Consider the following 13,693-nt stretch of genomic DNA (forward strand, 5'->3'; position numbering starts at 1 on the left):
ACCACTGTATTTGACTTCATTTTATATGTCATTATTCCATATTTTAAGTAAGTTATGGATTCCACGTGAACAAAATTCCTTTAATTTGGATTCAAAAAACAATCTTAAGTCAGTTTTGAGTTCCTCGTTTTTAACAAACATTTTTTTCATCTTAGTAATGCCGTGAGGATCTTAAAATATGATAATCAGATAGAGCAATATCCAGTGAATAGGAGCGATGAGGCACAACTTTCCATTTTAAGGCCTGAAGTTTTTCTTGGGTCCCTAATGAAGTGTGTAGGATTCAAAACACAAAGTCGTGAAAAAACATTAGTCTTCTATATTGACTAATGCAGTTCTTTTCCTTATCAGTGCTTGGTGTTAGCACTTCAACTGATGACAATATCTTTCAGCTGTGATTTGGATCCAAAATTTTGTGATAAACTGCACTTCCCAGATCTCACCAAACACAAGGCAAAACTTTTTTTTTTTGTTGATATAAGCCATTCTTCGGTGTTGGTACAAGTGTGTAACAGAGATTCAACAATTGTATTTTACGTTGAGTATGTTCATTACAAAAAAAACACTTCTCGTTGTCACTGACAATTTTTCCAGAACTGATTCATGAGCATTTCTCCTTGTTAAAGATTAACAAATAGTGACTCTCTCAACATGTCAATTATCCGAAACCTAGTGTCCAAGTTTTGAAACTTTTCCAATTTCGTAGATGTAGGTAATGATTGTTACATGGAGCTGTTGAGCCATTTCTCACATAGTCAACTTTGGATTGCTTCAAATAATAAAATACTTACATTGGGAAAAAGCATAAATTTGCAAGTTCTTTTCCTCAAACCGAATGACAACTTTTTTGCAAAAAACGTTATTTACTTTCCTACCTAATATTCCCTGTGATAATTCTTAGTATCATTAAAGTTTTGTGCTCTGGTAGTCATCACTATGGTCACAATTTTCGTGTTTGCAGCATCCCTAATGTGTTTCTTTAAATATTTGTTATACACGCACACTCGTATATAATTGATTTGAAAAATTGATATTTCACATTCTGTATTTTATTCCATACAACAACTTTATTTCTTTATTTTAATTTTTACTGCACTTCTTATTCTCACCCCTCAGTGTGGACTCCTGTACGTGGTGAAGGGAACTCCCAGGGAAGGTTCTGTTCTTTTAGATTACCTCTTCTGGGATCTAAACATTCACCCACGTGTTTACCGTGTGTGGTAACCCGTGCAGGGGTGGAGAGGATCCTGTTGGTTGGTTGTCCAACCATAACACACCACTTTGACCTTGAATTCCTATAGACAGGCAGCCAGCTGGTCCACTTGGGCTATGGTCAACCAGGTACCAGTGTTGAAAGTTCTTAACAGGTGTTGTGGACTTTGCGTCTGACGCAGGTGTTTGGGTGTAGTGCTCACGAAACCCTGTCGTTGCTGCAGTGTCCTTGCTTGACATTGTCGTGCGTTTCCTCATAGGGCTTTATGGTGGGTGGGGTCAGAGGGCACCAAAATTTTCTTTTCTCTTATGGATCCTCCAAACAAAAATTTAAATAAAATAGTGAAAAAACAGTCAATAGGAAAACAATTACGTCTTGAAGATTCTGATCAGCAATCTTCAACACCAGTTGTACCTCAGTTCTTATCTTCATTTTCTTATCTTACATTTTCTTTCAGAGAAACCTTGAGGGCAAATGTCCTCCTTTTTTATTCAGAAGGGACTGTAGGGACTTCCTAGCTCTCCAAAGTCAGAAAAGAAGCTTTGATCTGGAGACATACCAGTGGAAACATCCAACAGTTATTGTTGAGAAGGATTTGAAGAACATCCCCAAGTCAGAGATTCCAGCTGGGTTCTCCACTCGAGTTTCTGCATTGAGGCGTATCTCCACTCACAAAGATGGAGTTACAATACCGAACAATATCCTCATTCTGACATTTACATAACCACGTGCACCTGCAACCATCAAGGCAGGTTATCTTAATTGCAGGGAACGGCCGTACATTCCAAACTCTCTCCGATGTTTCTAGTGTCAGAGGTTCGGTCACTTAAAGACGTCACGTCATAGTTGCCTGACATATGCCACTCTACACACCCTTCAAGGCCGTTGCCATCCATGTTTCCTTGGGTCATACTATCACTGTTTGTTTTCTCTACCTGTCGCTTGGGTCCCTCGAATCAAACTACCTCCTCTCGCCCACCCAGTGTGGGTTCCGACAACAGAGCTCCACAATGGACCACCTGATTTTATTTGAAACGACAATCTGAGAAGCTTTTCTCAAACAACAACCTGTATCAATACTCTTTGACATTGAAAAGGCTTATGATACAACATGGAGGTATGACATTTTGTGAGACCTCCATATATATGGGTGATGTGGTCATTTGCACATTTTTTATTAAAACTTTTTAATAGACAGGAGATTCCAAGTTCCTGTGGGTTCAAAACTTTCCTGTTATTTTCTACAGGAACTTGGAGTCCCTCCGAGCTGTGTTTTGAGTGTCACACTTTTCAGTGTAAAGATTAATGCCATCACTGAACAATTCCCTCTTACTGAAAGAGTAAGAAAAAGAAACAAACATTTGTCTTAGAAATCTTATATACAACAACATGCACACTATATTTCATCAGGAACACTATTTAACATAAGTATAGAAGGTATGAAATTTCTGCTTTTTTTAGAAACTTAAATAAGGTTCATGCTGAAGGAACTTCAAACAAACCTTCTAATTAACAGATGTTCCACAACCAATAGCAATTCAAATTGTCTTGAAATAAGTTTCCACTTTTATACTTGTATACTTATAGTGAGTATAATTATCTTGATACTGTGAGTCCTAAAACCAAATCAAATTCCTAAAACAAGAATTGTTGAACCCTTTACAAGTGAAATATATTTATCTGTAACTTGGTAATCACATTCAAAATTTAATTTCCTTAAACTTTTGTCCAGAGTAAAACTTAGTTTGCGCAAACTACAATGACAAGTAACATTATAATATTTTTAACTCATTCTGGGATAGTTCAATAGTCAAGAGACAGGGTTAAAATCTCCCTTATGTAAAAATATTTTTCATATAGCTACTTACCTCTGCACCACTAAGAGCTATTCACTTACATACAACTACCACATGCCATCAACCTTGAACAAGCTCTCATGTGCATTATAACAGCTTATGACAATCACACTGCTGTAGCCCTCTACCAATGGGAAGGTCACACAATCTCTGTATAAGCACAAGTTTTCTCTTGACAAGGCAAAGAAAATTTACTGGAAGTAAGAAAGATCAGGAGAGAATTGTCTGTTTTATATGTTTTGTTTTAATAAGAGTTCAGAATTGGCTATGTCAATTATATTCCCAGAAAACTTTCATTTAAACACTGGCCACTTAGAAGGAGGAGATGGGTTTAATATTTTCCATTCTCTTGTGTTCAATTCAGATTTTTGTTTAGTAATACCTGTGAGGTAAAGACAGCAACTTGGTGGTTTCACATCGCACCAGGAAAGAGAAGTGTAAGATGTTGTTCTTCATGTAACATTGTATCAGATGACTATCACCTTCTTACATTCATTTTCTTATCAATGAGAAATTGTCAATGTGTTGAAATATGTACATTAATCAAGGTACCATAATACGTATATAAACCACATGAAAATGACTGGAAAATAAAACAAACAAAAGTCATCACACTCGATCTTCTGGGTATACTGGAGAATAAAAATTGGTAGGAGGCAAAATCCAGAGAAAAAGGAAACTGCATAATTATATAAGTTATGGAAAACAAATGTGTTACTTTTAGTTCACATACCAGTCTGTGAGATCGCCAAAGACAAACAACGAAAAGAGGCTGTGCTATGTTGAAACTGGCAGGAGATGCGAAAATGTCTATGGTCTGACACACCCAAAGAAGAATATGCAAGATGGTGACCCTAAACAGTTGAAGCAGAAAAGGATACATGTAGAGATTCAGAGATGATAAAGAAATGACAGGATAAGAACCACACAACTTTATGGGGACAACAAAAAGACTAGAATAAAAATCCAGAGTAGAGTGAGAGACAGATTCAATAATTCCTTCTGTTAATAATGAAGATACAGATGATCAGCGAGACGTGGATAGAAAATAGAACAATAAGAAAGGTAAAGTATGAAAAAAGAAGATTGAAATTATGAGATAGGACATACAAAGCTTCAGGTTGTTAGAGAAAAAAGAAAACTGGGAGATGAAGTGAGAGAGGAAGGCACTGACAGGACCAAAGCCTGAGACTGGTTCCAAAGAAGAATAACCTCTAAAGTCTAAACCTTGGATTCCAAAGGGTTGAGAACAATCCCAAAAAATAGAACTATAAAAAAAAAAAATGGACAAGACAAAGCACCTAGATATAAGATGGAGGGATATGAACACCAAACTAAGGAAATACCAAAAACAAATAAATCAGAACAAAGAGAGAAGGGGAAAAGTAAAACTAAAGTAACAAACTGATTTTAAACCATCTGTATACTAGGTCCTGTATTCAAGACTCAGCTCTGTGCCAGTTGGCTTGGAGTGAGTAACGTGAAAACAAGCTTTTCCAAATAAAACCCTCTATTAAACTTTGGCCATCTTGCTTCCACAAGGATCAGAAAGAGGAAGTTTTCTTAACTAGACTATGCATTGGTCACAGTTTTTTTAACTCGTTGTTTTCTTTTATCTGGCATTGTTGCACTACTGTGTTGTCTCTGCAGAATTCAGGTCACAACAAGCCACATTTTATGACTCTCAACAACAGCACCAATTTAAACATGTTTTGTCCTTTGGTTTATCAGTAACATTACAAAAATTTTTAAGTTTTTTAAAGGCCATTCATCTTTTTAATGCCATTTTACTTTTAATTTACACATTACATCTTTTTTAATGTAATTCTCTTTTAAAACTCAAAGTCCATGTACTTTTATTTGAAATTAGAAAACAGCCGTTACATCAAATAGCTCGAAACCAGAACTGCTGCTGTTTGAACTGCTCATTAGTCAACCTGGGGAGTTATAATTATTAAAATTTTGCTACAAGTCTTTTAAAACTTGTCTTATTTTACTTTCTGAAAACAGCCATTATGCCAAATAACTCTAAACCAAAGCTTCTAGAAATCAAGAGAAAGAATTTATTCCATACATTTAGCAAGAATGTTCACTGCTTTATTGAAACAATAGTTGTATTAATACCAATACTATGAGTTGCAGCCTGTGAATGAAGAGTGGATATAGTTCACTGATAACTTAAATACAGGTCCAAAATGTGTTGTTCTTCAAAACAGTAACATATATGTATGTTCCTATTAGTCAATCGATTCACTTGAAGGAAACATACAAAACTATCAAAATTCTTGTTAATAAGGTCTAATACAAAGAACATGGCTGGCTATTTTGTGGAAACTTGAAAGTCCTTTGAATGTTGTTGTATTAAACACCCAGTCAGACAAAGTTTTCACATTTTGTGTGTGAAATGGGACAAATGACACAAAATCAGTGCTGGATAAGAAGTAATGGCCACACAAAGTCAGACAGATACCAGAATTGAAAACAATGAATGTGAAAGTCTGGTTGACACAAAGAATGTCTTATTACTTTCATTTCATATAAAACTGGGTTTGATAGATCAGTTTGTAATTATCTTAAACAAAGATGGTGACTGTTTCAAGTATCTGTATGAGGAATTCCCAGCAATTTCAGAAGCAACACTTAAAAGGATTTTGTTTAGCCTCAGATTAGAAAACTGACTTAAAATGAACATATCTAAGTCTGTTTGTTAATTTGAATTTTTTCATTAAGCCACACAAAAGCTATCTGTGTTAACAATCCCAAAATTAGCTACGAAAGACAAAAGAAAATGCAGCTAATCATCAGCATCCACTGTCAACTTTTGGTAACTTTTTTATAAAAGAAAAGTAGGGTTGATTATAATGACTACTTTGCTGAAAAAAACAAGCATGTTTGTTTGAACAAGGATTCAACCCACAACTCACAGACTGCAAGTTCAACTTGCAATATGCGAGATCATAATACATAGTTCTGACACTAAATGATGTAAATTTCACAAAAATATCAGGATGAATCTGAATGCATATCTGTTTGACATCAACTTTCCTCTTGTTTATTCATTTTTTTTTATTTTTATCAACAAACATAATAAAAAAAATGTTCATTGTGGCAAATAAAATAATAATTTGATCTAAGCAAGAGTTTTATTTATTCCTAATTCGTAACAACATTTTTACATGGAGGAGAAATGGATATTATTTTCAAAATCTAATAAGCTGAATAATAGGAAGTCGTGGCACCCAATATACTACTGCTCTAGAAGAAATCTAAGAAAAACAATCTGTTAATTTTCTTGTCCTAAAATGATGCCAGTCTTCATGGTCAATATATTTCAACATGTATATTGGGATATTTGTTTTTTGAGCTATTAATGTGAATCTAGTTATCACTGTAGAGGGCTGTATTGTTTTCACTGGCCTGCTACTTCAATGAACAGATGCTGGGTGAAAAATAAAAAACATCTGTTTAACAAAAGTGCTTATTATACATCACATACAGTTTGTTTAATTAGTCTCTTTATACAATACTGTGTGAAAGTGCAAGGGAAAAAGCATATCTTTTCATTCTTTCCATTTTATGGGCTCATTCTTCCATGTTATTACTGATTGTAAATTTCAATGCCATGGTAGTGATTCATTGATCACTTTTTAACAATTAAACGAGCTAGGGTGAGAACACTGAGTTTTTTAGAATTTCCTATGCTTGTACCTTGGACATGTCATAATGGTTCTGTTTGAATGAATATAGTGGTAAATTTAAGGGCATGAAATAAATGACCATGTACCAAATGAAAGAAATTTTTCCAGATCTACAATATCAAGAGAAGTCAATGATGATAGAATATTTGATCATGTAGCAGTTAAAAAACCTTTACTTTGTTCTCCAAGTATTGACAAGAAACTGGACTGCTGATAATTGAAATAGTTTACTCAAAGTGTACATTGTACATCCAGCAGAAGAAAGATGAAAGATTCTTATTTCAATGCACAGAACCTGTGATAAAACATGAGAGAGGCAGTGTGATGGTTTGAGGTGTTTTTCTGTAGAGATGACAGGAAATTTCTGCAAAATAGTTGGAATAATGGACCACTAAATAATGATCCATCATGGCAGACCCAGTTCTACTACCAAGAGGATAATGACCCCAAACACTCATCCAACATATGCAGAAATTACTTAGCTGAGAAATAAGCCACTGGAGTTATTCAAAATAATACAATAGTTCCCTAAGAGCCCCATCTCAAATCAGCAGATTTGGAATTTCATAAATCAAAAACTTGAAAAATCAAATGCTACTTCCAATGAAACTATATGGGAGTGTATCAGAGACATTTTGACTAAACTCCCAAAGGACACTGTGATTAAACATCTTGTAACAAAGCCTGAAAGACTTTCCATAGTTATTAAAGTAAAAGGAGACACAACATATTCACTGTTTGTTGAACTCTCACCATATTTTTCTTGCACTGAATGTGAAGAATAATAAAATATCGATATTTTACCTGTGATTTATCTTCAGATGTTTTTTGAAAGCTGCCTGAAATCTGATTTTTGACTTTGTCCTAACACTTTTGCACAGTACTGTAGGATGGGCCTAAATGAAACTAAACATACTGGTACTGCTTTTTTGGTGTATGTTATCAAGATAATAGGTTCAAAGTAAACCAAAATATCTGAGTAAAATAACAGTAATTTATACCATATCTTTAATAAGAGTTCAGAGGCAATGTGGTGTTTATTTACGTCCACTTCTAGACACCTGTCTAGAAAGTCTTGAAAATCTGTAGGCAGGTTATCTTTATTTAAATTGTTTGGTTTCCATTTGTTAATATTAAATCAAGTACCTGAAAAAGGAGTGTGACTTGATGACTAAATCAATAACTTAACAACACAAAATAATTCTGATAATAAAAATATACATGTATATATAATGAAAACAATTATATATATCAGAAATTATAACCAATACTGTTAATGACACTAGCATTACAGAGATAGAATATACCTTACTTACAAAACACAAAAATACTATCTGCTTCATGCACTATTACTGACTCATGTCACTTGACACCCATGACATCGGAATGTACAAATCTTTGGATAATACTCCGTAATACTGTCAAAATATCTCCACAAAATATAACTTTACAGTAGCAGAACACCCTGAGTGAATTACCTAACATGTTACTATTTATTTATAGGGGTTTAACAAGATGGTAGTTATATTGTGGCAGAAAACACTATACTTTATGCATTTTAAAGATTATTATATCATACACTCCACAAGATTCAATAATTAACTGTTTGTAATTGTATATAGTCTTGTTAAATATTCAGTGTTGCTGTCATCATTCCACTGTTCATTATTACCTTTATCCACTGGAAGTCCCTCTGAGATTTATTAAATCACATTTTATATTATTGTTGCATTAAAGTATTTAACTTTCCATCTAATTTCATGGACTTGTAACTTTTAAAACTTAAACAATTCACAAAAGAGAAAAATGCAAGATACCCAAACAAGGAGAAAATTGAACTTCAATCAACTCTTATTCCTTGGCTGTAAGTACTGGTTACCTACACTTACCATGTCAGAATTTTTCTGACGAAATACCAAGAAACCAGATGTAAACCTCTGGTCTGTACTTTTTCCTTTTTATTAATTCTGAACCAACCAATGCCAAGTGTCAACCAGGCAATAAAGTTATCATGCGAAAGAAAAGAAAACAGAAATAACTACTAGTAAGCCTTACAAAATTAACTCTAATTTAGATGCCAATGCTGTAATCTGATTCCCAACATTTATAAAGATTACACTGGATTGTATTTGTGTAAGAGACTGAAAACTTAATATTTATTGTATTACACAATAAACAATGTTTACAGCTTTGTAAATAATGCTACATTTGAGAGTACTGTATAAGCTGCAAATAATTCAACAAACTCAACCTTTCTTGAATAAAATAATTTCAACAACCATGTACATAACACACGTACATATAAAGAAGTTGAAACAAGCATAATAAAAACTAAAGAGTGCTGGCTGGAGATAACATACTGGTAGAAGCTTAGAACAGAAATATATAAAGTTATTTCAAAGTTATTTATATATGGAATGAATTGAAAAAGTCATTATGTCAGAACCAAATGTGGCTGCAACCTCCCACAATAAAACTGTCACGTATTACTTACAACTACAATTTAAACAAAGCAAACCTGTGAGAGTGATACATCAAAATATTCTAAAACTTGTAAAATTGCTTGAAATTGACCATTTAATTAAATAAAGACAATATGTTAGCATACAATTTATAACAGGTAAGATTAAAAATACAAAAATTAACTAAAATGTAACATTAATAAGACTAACCCAAAGCTCATCACCAACAAGATAACTAACCAAATAGTTGACGATGGTTTGGATGTTTACTTTTGTCCACCACTATAAGTTCGGTGACGATAAGCTCTTTTCCTGGTTTTCATTGATCTCTTTAATTGCAACTTAAAACCCAGTAGCAGTTACTATGGCTGTGTAGATAGTTCCTGAACCACTGAAACAATAAAAGTATCATTAGAATTTGTAATGTGCTACAACGTGAACATATTACCACATGCTACTTATAAAATTATTGTACCTTTTGAAAAGTAATGGATTAACACATGTTTCTAGTCTTATATTTTTGTAAGGTGATAAAATTGTATACTTTCCTTGTATGTTTATTATACAGCAGTTAGAAAATTGTGCACAATTACCTATTTAATTATATGAATTCTACTCTAAGATACTGATAAAAATAAATGGTGCATTATATTCACACAAGTAAGCACCATTTCTCCAAGTTATATTAATAACCTTTGAAGTGTGTGCAGCTGTTACATTCACAATGTCCTCATAATATGATGTTAGTTTTGAATATTTAATACAACAGTTCTGCTTAGATTATATGCAGAAATTAATCTATTTTAGTAAATGTATGGTTTTAATCCTTACAATATTAATAACACTGGATTATTTTGATCTATAAACCTTGTAACCATTACTGTGATCACACTTTGAAAGTTCCTTGGAAATAATGTATTTCTACACTGTTATTTTACTCTTCATAATTTGTCATATCTCCCTTTAAATCAAAATGTACAATTATTTAGTTACACATTTTAACACTTTCTGAGTTATGCAACTATTTTGCTGGGACTGAAATAATTACAACTGAACATAAACCCTTATTGATGTAAGCTGTTTTGGGTGAATCAAATTACCAGCTTGTGACACTACATTTTTTTTTTTCTTTTGCAAGTCATAAATGTGTTAGATGTTTTAATTATTCAAAATTACTAAATTTTATAATTTGAATCATATTTTCAATACTTCAGGAATACCATTCTACAGACTGATTAACCTGCATATTTATTTTTAATCTACATCACATATTCTATAAAATTGTTGTGATATTTATAATTTTCTGTACTAAAAATTAACTTCCAATAAGTACTTATCTCCTTTTACACAGGCCTAGAATAACCAGACAGTTAAGACCCTCAACTCGTAATTTGATGATTGCTAGTTCCAATCCCCATCACACCAAACATGCTCACCCTTTCAGCTGTAGGGGCCTCTAATGTTTCAGTCAATCCTAATATTCACTGGTAGAGAAGTAGCCCAAGAGTTGGCAGTGAGTGGTGATGACTAGCTGTCTTCCCTCTAGTCTCACACTGCTAAATTAAGGATGACTAGTGGAGATAGACCTCATGTAGCTTTCACGAAATTATAAAACAAACAAACAATACTTTTACATCAATACATATTCTTGTTCAATGCTGCCATCTTTTTGTAAATCTTGTTTTCAAGCATATCACAAGTTTCTGCCTCCTCTTGTTTGCAAATTATTCATTAAAATTATCATGTAACAACCCTCCATCAGTAATAAAGTAAGGTATTCTCATTTTGCTTATGACTTCATCTGTTCAATTCTACCAGATATCACTTTGAGTTCTCTTAGAATTTGGAAGCATCAGGTTTTAATGAAGAGGTAAGATGGGAAGTGTGAAATTTGGTAAGAACCTTCCAGAAATACATTTACAGTTTAGGTGAATTACAACTTCCAATACAGTGCATTATGTCATATCAACATATAGCAAGAATCTTACATTGAATAGGTGGAAGAAACAGTTTGAGGGAAGGAAAGAAGCATCCTCCAAAGCCATCCAGAGGACACACCTGAAGACAAGAAAGTCAAATTTGGAAAACTGATGTGGGAGACTGAGCCAGGTATACATTTCACCCAGATAAGAAAGATGTGGTACTTATGGGAAAACTGGAATGTAATGAGGGCTATCAATCTTCATTAGAAGAAAAGTGAGGGCATAAAACACAATGGAGAGTCTGAAGGAACAACAACACTTGAAACAATGCAATGGATGACTACAAAGACCTATTTTCAAATGCAAACCATACTGATTCACTCAATACAAGACATGGTAGGGATGAAGAGTATTCTATTCCACCTTAACCATATATGTTTTGGTTGAGAATAATGGCTACTTTGATAACACTTTTACAGTTGACTAGATGCCCCTTTTGGTTCTGTCAAGACAATATAAAATAAACTTTAAACAGCTTTATCAGAGATCCATAGTATGAAAAATCAACTTTGGAAGTACTGATGTGATTAATTATTGTAGTTTACAAAAATAGAGGCATTCGTGTAATCCACACCCTGCATACTGACAGACTTGATGATTTATTGAGATGGAAGATTAGTGTGAGAAAATATTACATTATAAAGAACATGGACTTTACCAAACACAAGTTCTAACTTTTTGATAATCTATAATTAGTTCACATGTTTATCACTTTGCAAAATAAAATTGACAAATGGAATGAAAATTAAAACAGACTCAAAAGGAAAAAATATTATTAAAATATGCACTTCAGACTCAACACATACCTAGATAAAAATGCTGCACTTTACAGGTCACAATTCTTTCAAAACAGAAACTAATTACATGATTTGTGTTCTCCTTGTAGCTGGACAATCAACTTAGATGGCAATAATCCAGAAGAACATATTACTTTTGATCCATTAATAATACAAATTCACACTCAAGTTGATACCTGGTGAACTATCCCATGAAGCAGCAGATACCATCTGTGATGACTCATGTTAGGTACAGCAACACCTAGAAGTAAACTAGCACGTGCCCTAGTAAGAAGTTCTGAGCTAGAATCATAAAAATAACTCAGAATTTTATGTTTCATATTTTTCAAGCTGAGGTACCTGTCCTTATTTGTACATGAACTTAAAATCTGGAGGTGGAAGATATGATAAATGAGAAAATCCTGATTTTCATACAATTCATTTACTACACTGTATAATGGTCATTATGACCCTGTAGAAAAAGGTAGTATCAATTGTAATGTCAGTAGGGGTGCATTCTGTTACCTGCTTTCAACACCCAGTTCATCACATCTTTCTGCAGTGTTTCACATGATTATTTAATAGAAAACCAATGGCTACAGAAGTGTCTTACAGACAGGTCAAAGTAAGAAATTACAACTCAAACAACAGCTTTTCATACCAGCCTTATGGTGGCTGTTGAAATAGAAACTTCATCTCAGTTTATGCATTATTGTAACAAAGGCAGTCATCTTTGTTCATTTAATTCCTCCAAAGAGAGCCAAGCACAGTCTTCGAGATGTATATATTAAATGTTTGTGTGCTCTGTGCATCGATGAATATAATTGATGTTAACTCAATCAAAGTGTTCAATAACAGCAATAATGGGGTGGAGGAGTTAGGAACCATCCATTAGCATGGCCACTTCCGAATTATCTTCACATTTACCCTCATTAAGAAGGATAGTCATCTATTGAAAGCACTACTGTTTTTGCTCCCTTGAAAACATTATACACAGTTTGGTTAAGACTGGTCCAGTGAACCTGGATTAGTTAGATAATGGAACAAGAGACAGACACAGATTTTTGTGTTTTGTATATATACACAATATAGCAATGAGGTTTTTAGTATCTGTACACCACCTAATTCTACCTTCAACAAATCAAGACAGGATTTAGAAAGTTATTTTCCTTCTTTCTCAGACAACATGTGAAGAGAGAAAAGAGTATTGTTTTTCACCTGCTCTAGATCTCTCAGACCTATGGTGTCCAACATGGTCACTGCTTGCCACATGCCAAAACAGCTATTGACCTGTGGTGAACTGGTGCTTTACTTCTACCACCTATTTTTTTGTATAATTAATTTTCTTAATAAATAATTGAAAACATTACTATGTATTTTTTTTACCCATCTTTAAAAACACAGTTAATTTTTTTGCCTCATAGTGAAAATGTTAACACATTTTAAACAGTTTGGGTGACTATGAAATACAGTTGGACACTGGTGCATTAGACCTAAAAGCACACCCACTCCTACAGCGTTTTGAAGAACCACAATTTTTCCAATGTTCTGATTTCATTTCAGTTAAAAACGCACTTTTAAATATTGTATCTAATAATTTAAATTTGTGTGTTGGACTAAGGATTCTTTTACAGTGGATGTTTGCCATTTTTTGGAGATAAATTCAAAATAAATGAACAGCATGCATTCCACTTATTCTAAAATAT

General features: G+C 33.5%; 2 protein-coding genes across 24 annotated transcripts in view; one reads left to right on the plus strand and one right to left on the minus strand.

Annotated features, from left to right (window-relative positions):
* The window catches only part of LOC143223814 (dynein axonemal heavy chain 6-like), a 753,870-nt gene that overhangs the window by 357,734 nt on the left and 382,443 nt on the right, over positions 1-13,693 (minus strand). For 2 of the 23 annotated variants that reach the window (XR_013013101.1, XR_013013094.1), the window contains exon 1: positions 9,440-9,844. The exons of 15 other annotated variants lie outside the window; for them this stretch is intronic. The gene's annotated coding sequence lies outside the window, so the exon portion shown is untranslated. Of the gene's footprint in view, positions 1-5,112; positions 6,509-9,439; positions 9,880-10,665; positions 10,686-13,693 lie in introns of those variants that run through there. 6 more of the 23 variants (XR_013013092.1, XR_013013119.1, XR_013013113.1 and 3 more) reach the window with 6 other exon arrangements.
* The window catches only part of LOC143223810 (PAN2-PAN3 deadenylation complex catalytic subunit Pan2-like), a 221,483-nt gene that overhangs the window by 61,742 nt on the left and 146,048 nt on the right, over positions 1-13,693 (plus strand). The window lies entirely within an intron of this gene.

Source organism: Tachypleus tridentatus, chromosome 8 (genome assembly GCF_004210375.1).
Source record: "Tachypleus tridentatus isolate NWPU-2018 chromosome 8, ASM421037v1, whole genome shotgun sequence".
In the NCBI taxonomy this organism is placed as follows: Eukaryota; Metazoa; Arthropoda; class Merostomata; order Xiphosura; family Limulidae; genus Tachypleus; species Tachypleus tridentatus.